Raw genomic sequence first — 9,514 nt, 5'->3', positions numbered from 1 at the left:
GACGGTCACTGAATGCACCTCGCAGTGACAGCTAGGCACTTGACAGTCAGTTCACGGCACTCTGAAATGCATCTGCATCTTTCATCAAGGAATCGATCCAAACTTACTAAATGTGTCTGATGTATCACCAAACTGGATTAAATCAAACTCTACACGCGGAGCTTTTTACGGTAATGGTGGCAACAACGTCAAACCTCAAATAGTAAACAGACGTCCCCCGATTGTGTCTGTGTCACTAACGCACACCAGGGGGTAAAAATCATCGATGAAGACGAGACAGATGCATGAAGGAGGGGAGAGCTGGTTCAGAAAGCACACCTGCTTCAGGTAGGTGACCAAGCGAACACTGTGCCCCTCAAATAATAACTCTAGTATCTATATATAACAACAGTGTCATCGTCACTTGTCCTGCCTGTTGTCCTCTCTTCTCACTCTTTCTCCGTGTGTGTTTTGCTGTTGAAAAGAGCCAATCAAGTGAGGACTTACGTTTATGCTCCAAGGAAGTGAAATTGATGACGAAACCGATGACGTACAGGGGCTGAGATTAAGGTAATTGGTCAAACTTGCAAGAAAGTTGGGTGATTGTATAAAATTGCAAGGCAGCGCAAGAACATGCTGATTGGTTGAATTTGCGTTGATAGTTGAGATCGCAAAATTGCAACTTCCTGGAGGGACTGAAAAAGGCTGTACATAGGGGAAAACAGCTAATTTGGCTCGATGCAATCCCAACTAAATCTGCCCGACATAACCTCATAAAATAACTCACAAGTATTAAACCTAATTTCTTTTGTTAATACAACTAAAAAAAAAAAAAATTAAAATATTTGGGCTGAGCTGTTGCCAGGCAACCAGGAGATTGCAGGAAATTATTGCCCTCAGCGAGGAAATAATCTAGTACTTTATTTTACTCTGCAGCTGCTCGGCCCTTTTGGCTGTTTCTCTCTCTATGTCCAATTTTCATGCCAAGCTAAGCTTCATGCTAGCCTCAACTTAAACTGACAGATATTAATGTTCTTGTTTAACTCTCTTCAGGAAAGCAAAAAAAAAAAAAACACTCCTCAAAATGTGGCTCTTCTCCTTTAACTGTCGTCGGTGGAAACATAAGCCCCATATGTGATGCAGTGTTCATTCGTTTGGTCAAATTTGGAATTGCTCGGGCTCAATTCCCCACAGAAAATAATTGTTCATTTATAGTCTGGTGAGTTACACAACAAAAGCAGTGGGAAGCGAATGTGGAAGTAATGAAATATGCTCAGAGAAGCAGCTTGCACTGGGCTCTCTAATGGATTGATCACCATGTGCATTCCCTGTCATCGTCTCTCTGTCCATATAATAATATCCTGTGTCTCTGTGGTCTTTGTGGTCTGTGTGCCTTCCAGTACAGCAGAGATGATTTCACAAAAGCAGCTGAAAGAAGCTTAGATTAAAGTGTTGATGCTTATCGCAGTTTACCGATATGATGTATTTAGAGAAAGCCCTCCTTCATTTACTCTTCCTTCAAGCTGCGATGCTTATGATTGATAAAACCTTCAAAGGGGGGAAATTGATTTGACTCCTCCGAGCAGGGTTAATAGTTCACACTTACATTCACCCTCACAAAGTGTCTCTGCTGCTTTTCAACCCTTTTCTCCCTGAGCCCATGGACAACATCACAAGATATCTGCTTCAATGACAAATCTAAGCTCACTTGTTTTTCGCCACTTTTCACAGATGAGCGATGATTCCTCCTTATAGGACTTAGGCAGGGATACAAGCAGAGAAACAAAAGGAGGGGACACGAGACAGAGAGCAGAGGAGAAACAAATTTTGCAGTGGGGATAAAGAGGAGGTGGAGGAGTGTGCCGTGCCTTCATGATGATATTTCACCCTGAACAAACAAGCTGAGCCTCACAGAGAGAGGAGAGCATCGATCTCTCCGGCTCCAATCATAATACATCCACTTTTCCCCAAGTTTACTTTCTGGCATTCCATCAGGACTTTATAAATTATTTTGGGTGACAAATCGATCTGTTGCTTTGCCCCTTTCTTTGCTGAGTGAAGGGAAACTTGATTTTGAGCTGTGTGTGTGTGTGTGTGTGTGCATGTGTGTGTGTGTGTGCTTATGTAAATGTATCTGTAAACGTGTGTGTTTGTGTGGATACTCCCGCATTAGTGTTTGTGTGTCGTCTGCTTTGGAGGCATCATCTGCCATCTGGCCTCAAAGAACAGGGGCCGCATGGTGGGAAAGCAAATGTCACTGGCCGAGCCGGCCTATGCCAAGTACCGACAAATGACGTCAGGAGAAGCCCACACTGTCAGAGCCCGGACACACAGTCCCATCCCCTCCTGACCCTTTATCTCTCTGTCGGGCAACTAATGATGGTGAGGGTGATCCAGGAATTAAAGCTAATCCCAGTCGGTCTGTTTAAAAAAAAAAAAGCTGAATGCCTAAAAACAAGTTTAATGTATCTCTAGGGATTAAAGAGAACTTGTGTGAGTGTGGAGGAAAACACTGATGGCCTGAGCATGTGGATATTTATAGACTGTCACCCTGCTCAAATCGTCTAAAAGCACAACACAAAGCAGATCCAAAAAAATAGATTGAACATTAACGTCTGAGCCAACAGTATTAAAGCCAGCAACATTTGAGTATCAATCAGCTGAAATGGCAATGAGAGTCTGAACACGATCCAATGAAACAGTACCTCACATCTGCCAAACAAATACGATTTCAATGCCGAAGTAGATTAGATCATATTTTTTTTCTATCTTGGATGCAATCCCATGAGCTGCGACATAACCGTCATACAAATTTATGAGCATCAATGATAGACAATGAACTCTGAATGTCTGATCTCATCCCTCGACTGCTACTTTCTGAGTCTTTTAGCCATCGCCTCAGTGCAGAGAGCTCGTTGGAATGAAGAGGTTTTAACACTTGCTGGAGCTTTGTTTCAATTTAGGGCTGTGGCTGCACACACACAGTGCGAACCTGTTAGAAAGCCTAGACATTCACAGAGCATCTGTTCAGCACCTCTGCGCTTGTGTTCAACACATGAGGTGGGTAAACAATGCTACGTCCTTGGAAAAGAAATTACTATTTCAATAAAGGTTTGAAAGTGGGGCACCATGCTGTCTTTTAGTTTTTAATTGCACACCATGAGATGAGTGCACATCTGTATATTTCTGCACTGCAACAAGGCCGAAGAAAGAAATACTCCAAGGTTTAACTGACAAGCCAAGGAGAGGGAAAAGTATGGTTCAGTTTAGCTTCAGGGCCAAACTTTACATTTTCCAGCCCACATGCCCGTGTGCAGTGGTAGTTAAGGGACTCTCAGCTGATCGTGCAGTGATGTACTGTACTCGAGGAGTTCTCAAAGCCCCAGACTCATGCTGCAGTGTGTGTGCTGTAGCTATAGGCACAGACACTCACAGTGACAGACACCTCCCTTTCTCTTCTAATCCCTTCTACACCTCTTCACCACATGACAAGAGCTACTTTCCCTATAGACACAGTGTGAAGGAGCGAGGTGAAAAACAATTAAAAATGCGCCAGTGGGTGGAACACCATCTCATTGTTTCATGTCCAGATTGTACCGTATATAGATGATAGTTATTTTAATGAATTGGACCATGTAAAGTGTTCCTGAAAACCTGTAATGGTATGAACTACATGTGCTCTAACATATATGAAAATCTCTTCGAGCTGCAGAGTAAAAAACTTAATATACTTCTAAAAAAACAGGTAGCATTTGAAGTGCTGTGAACCACACATACCAATACAGCCTATTTGTAGCTTTTTTGACAACCGACAGTTGTTAAATTACAGATTATCCCAGCAATCCTGACAGGGATAAAACGAGTCATACAGTCCTCAAGCACAAACATCAGAATCCCTCTCCCGGCGACTCCCTTTCTGTGAACACACGCATATAAATAGCTTCACACATGAGTGCATGCATGCTTACACACACACACATACGGACACAGAGAGACGCAGACACAAACCCACCAGCTGCTATGTGCAATAAAGAAACAAGAAGACCTACTCTATTTTACACATCCGCAGGGGGTCAATAACTCATTAGAGGCGAGGGGAGGCGGAGGCAGCAGTGGGAGGTGACGTGGTCGAGGCTGTGCAGCTCTGCGGCCTGTTCACCTGAGGATATCAGCGTGTCATTGTACCCAGAGGTCATGAGGGACGATTCATGACTTCATTAGTAGCATGTCATAAAACATGCCAGGGTGTTTCCAGGCCTGAAATAGGCTACTATGTGTAATTTGCCTGTTTTATTCGTCTCTAACCTTTTTTCTCTCTCCCTCGCTGTGATTTTTACAGCTCATCCTGTCCACTTTTAATTTATTACCCTTTTAACACCTGTCATGAACTTTGCATCTCGTTGAAATGCTCCATAAAAGTAAAGTTTATCACTGTCCCGTCACCATCACAGGGCAGACACAGAGCATGGTCTATATGATTTTCCTTACAGGCATTGAAGCAAACATTGGCACTGCCTTTGATTCATTCGGCTGATATTACTTCTGGCTTAAACGTACAAAATCGCTCCAATAGTTTCAAATATTTTCAGTCTCCCTATTGATGACCTACATCAAATGGTGTCTGCCCCATTCCTCTTCTTTAACAATCCCTGGCACGTCTCCAGAGATGGGGACTCATCTGTTTAATCAACTCAATCACTCAGCTGAACCTGACTAAATATAGAATACAGAAAACAGCTGAGTGTAGGCCACATCAGTGTACTACAGTGAGAGAATTACTGTCAATGGTTTTAAAGGAGAAAAAGATGGATTTGTGGTTATGTATGTGTGCGTGTGAGTGTTTGTGCGTGTGTCTGTGTTTGTGTCTGTCTGGTTTTGAGCTTTCATTACTAAAGAACAGTCAGTGTGTGTGTGTGTGTGTGTGTGTTTGTTTTGGGTGCATGCCTTTGCGTTGCAACACTAAGCATACTTAAGGACCTGTTTACAAAATGTATCCTGTTACACAACCTAATCCCAAAGGCTACAGCCTCACTTGAGTGGTACAAGTTCAAAAATGTCAGCCGGCACAATCTGGCTGGACAGGACAGCATCCCAAATGCAATTACTATCACTGGAAGCCAAAAACAACATATCTTTGCCTGTTTCGAGAGACTAATGCACTTATTGTTTCTCTGTTTTGAGCTGATGTCCATGCAAAGCACCGCAAAATCACCGGTTAAGTCGTTCAACCTTGTTAAGGACACATGCTAATTACTCATTCCAAAGAGTAAATCCATAAACACACAGACGACACAATTAAATCATCTCCACAGCTCTGTGTCAACACCAATCATCTGAATGACCTTGGAACTTCTTGAAATAGAGTGTGTACAGAAGGTATGTCAGGACCTTGCATGATGTCATTCTGACCATAGTGACACAACAAAAATGCGATAGAGTATGACATGATATGATACAATACGACATGATGCCATATGACATGATACAATACGATATTATACAATAGGGTATGGTACGGTACAATACGATTTGATATGATTTAATATGATACAATAAAATACGATACAATACAATGCAACAGGGTACTATACATCACGGTATGGCACTTTAGGGTACAATGCCATGTGATGCAATGCAATGGGATGCAATATGAAATGATACATTAGGGTAGGTTACAATATGATATGATATGGTATGGTTTGATACGATATGATGTAATACAGTACAATGCAATGGGGTATGATACATTACAGTATGGTACTTTACGGTACAATGCTATGTGATGTATTGCAATGGGATAAGAAGGGATACGATATGATATGATACAATAGGGTACAATAGGATATGGTACAGAAAGGTTCGATAGAATATAATACAATATGTTGTCCTCTTGGAGAAAATTGTTTTGAACTCAAGTTTTGCACATGCTCAACTGCCTTTACAATAGATCAATAAAAGCCCTAACAAACCAACATCAATCCACATGCAAACTGAGAAATACAAGGAAACCACAAACAGCATATATTGCACATTACCCATATCTGCACAAAACAGCTGAAAACATGAGGATGTAATAACATTATGATGCTATTGCCTGAGCCAGACAGCCTCAAAAGACATTATATACAACTCGATCGAAGTGGGCACAAAGGAATTTTTAAAGTTTAGTTTACATTAGGGGACATTGGGACACCACAATGCAGAAACCAGTCCTGTAAAATGTACCTGTCTGTATACTGTGATGTTTTTCTTGAACAGGAAAGAACTGTTTTTTACTTGTTGAAATCCTTAATATTTCAAGAATTTACAAAGTGAAAACAATTTGATATGTGAGGAATGAAAAAGACAAACTGCCATGTTTATTCAAAATACCCAATCTCCTTTTCTAATGCAGATATCACCATGTTTGCTTGTGATACATTTTTGACAAATTGCTGCTTTGCGTAAATTACAGGATATGTGAATGCTAAATAACCACTCTGACTACCTTTTTAAGTGAAAACAGTGGCTATCTGTGCTCTGACAAGCTGTGCAGCTAGACTGGCATCCCGCTCAGCTGGGAGGCCTGCGTTTGGTGCCATTTGGCAACCGCTGGAATATTTAAATGCCCTGATGAATACATAGCCCCTGGGCCTGACTGCTCAAACAGAGTGTGCTCTGACATGCTCAGCATACACTAATGGGACTTCTGACAGTCCTGCGCATTCATCTTACAAAAACTCTGCATCGTGCCAGAGGCGAGCGGAGGGAGGGCGTGGATGAGGAGCTCTGGCTGAAGATCAGGGAAGCAAAAGGGCACAACAGGTCTGACTGGTGCCACATCAGATTTGTACATCAGCTGCTACTGTCTTAAGAGATGTCCTGATACTGTTTTTCTTTCTCATACCGGCTTGAGTGTGGCTGATACAAAGTACCACTCTCATACAGGTGCATCAAAAGTATACAGTGTATTGGGGGTAGGGTTGCAAAATTCCAGGAATTTTGAAAGTTGGAAACTATGGGACCATGGGAATTAACAGGATTGTTTGGGGAATAAATGGGAATAAACCAGGAATTTATTAAATTGAAGGTTGGCTCTTAATAGGGAACTTGAATATAGTTGGGGAAAATATATGTTTTAGCATAATCCTGACTAAAATAACCAGATTTCATGCAAGTACAGTTGAATATATATGCTATTCCTCAATCACATGCACATAGCACACTGCTTACTGCAGGGCTATCGAGACCACGCCTCCTACATGCACTAGACATTCTCCCATTACATGCACAGATGATTTCTATTTTGGATGGATGTCTGCTTATAACAAACTAAAAATGTATGCTTGGATATGATACCTTTCCATTAAATTACCCTCAATTCCCATAAATTCCCATACATTTCCATTAATTCCCATAAATTCCCATAATTCCCATGGAAAGTTTCCAATTTGTAATATTTCCAAAATTCCCTAGCTTAACTTCCCATGGAAATTTACTGGAAAACGTCCACCCCTTTGCAACCCTAATTGGGGGGAAAAACAGTAGATTCTAATATTTTGCTAGTTTGCATCCTGCTCGCACCACACTGTTGTTGCTTGCTTTCAAACAATTATTTTCATATTTGAATTTCCCTGAAACCAGTTGATATTCTGAAGGGCAACATGGCTATGGTATCAGATGGGTGCACTGACTGGCATTAACACCCATATCGTATTCTAGGTAGTAAGAGGCTGCTATAAAACTAGACCAAAGCAGCCCCAAATGTTGTTTTGGTCCCGATTCTGACTAAGAGAACTCTAACATTTTCCTTCAAACTGCCTTAAGAAACACCTTTTCCTTTTACTTGTTGCAAATTTAGGCACATTGCTTCAGAAAAGAGCAACAGCTGGGTTGACATTTCTAAGGAGAATGAATCTACACCTCATGTCGTTGGGGGCCAGGACTCTGAGTTAATGGTCAAAGAAACGGTCCATTTCTTGAAGCTCAGCAGCTGTGTGTGCTTAAGCATGACTCTGACCCCCCTGTGTGCTTAACTAAAGCTACAGAAGATTTGCAGCAGACAAAACCACTGCGTAAAACATGCCAGTAGACTAACAGGCACGCACACAGCGGCACGGGAAAGTGACATCTGCAGGGTTGTTGAAAGCTCTGGTGCTGTCCATGGTGCTGAAACTGAAAAAAAGGAGAGAAAAGGTTGAACGTGCTCATTGCTATGTACCCGAATACATCAATCTAAAGCCAGATATGGTCCACGCTGTACCACATGCCTCACAGTGGACGCTGCTGCTTCTAATCCCCTTTGAGGTGTCAGTGTTGTGTTATAGAGCACAAGAGACATTTCATTGATTATGGTTATTTGGGAAAATGTCAGTACGGCGGTGTAGTCCAATGATGTTGACCTTTTAAGCTGTGTAACTCCGCTGAAACGGCTTCACAGAACGGTGCAATCCAGGAAACATTATTGATCACGATTTGTTGCAGATCTTAAATATTATATTTACTTCTCAAAAAAATCAGTTTGAGCCATGATATTGCGATCGATAGATCTTGTCTAGAAACCATGCGCATGGATATCCTATCAGAGGTTTAATATCTTAGACAAACGCTCAAAACTCTCCAGACTGAGTGGTATTAAACTTACGTCTGTAAATCCCCCTATTTTGGATTTTCAAAATAAAAAGACGAAAACTTCAAAGGACTTTGTCGTTGGTAAAATTGAATAAGAACCCATTAGAGATGTTTATGAGATAATTTGTATTCTGTGTACTATACATTGGGGACATGGTAATTGTGAGGGTCCAGTGGGAGCAGACACACAAACATACGCGTTAACTTGAGCTTTTGGAGATGCCGCCTACTTAGAGCACCGTTACGCATTGATTAGTCCCCCCACAGTGAAGCAGCAGCGGAATTTCTGGATGCAGATAGATAGGACCACTCCTCTCTCTGCATATGATTTTTTTGTCCCTCTCTCTCTCTCTCTCTCTCTCTCCCTCTCCTCTCTCCACAGTCGGGGCTCGGTGGTGGTGAGGAGGGGGGAGGGTGGTCTTGCAGTCGACGAGAGGAACAGGAGTTTATTGAGGAGTAGCTGCAACGGGAGAGAAAAAAAACGCATGCAACTGAGCGCCGCTGCCTTGCGGATGGAGAGGAGAGAGAGAGAGAGAGAGAGAGGAGGAAAGATCGCGCTCGGACGAATGACCACTCTGTGCTGAGAAACTGCCGCCTGAATTGTTTAACTTGTTGATGCGACGTATTTCTGCTGTTTCTCCTCTAACGTGTGGCTGCAGTGACTGATAGATGGCAGGCGGAATCGCAAGTGTTCTCTTCCGAGGATTTTTTATGAAACTCACCGTGGATGCGGTTTAAAGAGCAACCTTCACTAAGGTGGGTGGTCTTCCGTTACTTCGATTTTCATTGAAAGAAATCTATCCTCGCTTATTGATAGCTGACTCTTTTAGACAGCCAATTCATATTCTGCCGCAAAGTAGGCTTCCATAACTGAGGAAAAGGCTCGAGAGTGATACTCAACAGTGCTATGCGCAATGCCAGTATA

The 9,514-nt window shown here is 42.1% G+C and overlaps 1 protein-coding gene across 1 annotated transcript in view; it reads left to right on the top strand.

The window, feature by feature from the left end:
- The first annotated feature begins 514 nt into the window (after positions 1–514).
- The window catches only part of LOC117814557 (potassium voltage-gated channel subfamily D member 2-like), a 45,029-nt gene continuing 36,029 nt past the window's right edge, over positions 515–9,514 (top strand). The window contains exons 1-2 of the mRNA XM_034685957.1: positions 515–549; positions 9,249–9,345. The gene's annotated coding sequence lies outside the window, so the exon portion shown is untranslated. The remainder of the gene's footprint in view (positions 550–9,248; positions 9,346–9,514) is intronic.

This window comes from Notolabrus celidotus, chromosome 6 (genome assembly GCF_009762535.1).
Source record: "Notolabrus celidotus isolate fNotCel1 chromosome 6, fNotCel1.pri, whole genome shotgun sequence".
Classification (NCBI taxonomy): Eukaryota; Metazoa; Chordata; class Actinopteri; order Labriformes; family Labridae; genus Notolabrus; species Notolabrus celidotus.
The sequence above is the reverse complement of the archived record's forward strand: the minus strand, read 5'-3'. Positions and strand labels throughout refer to the sequence as shown.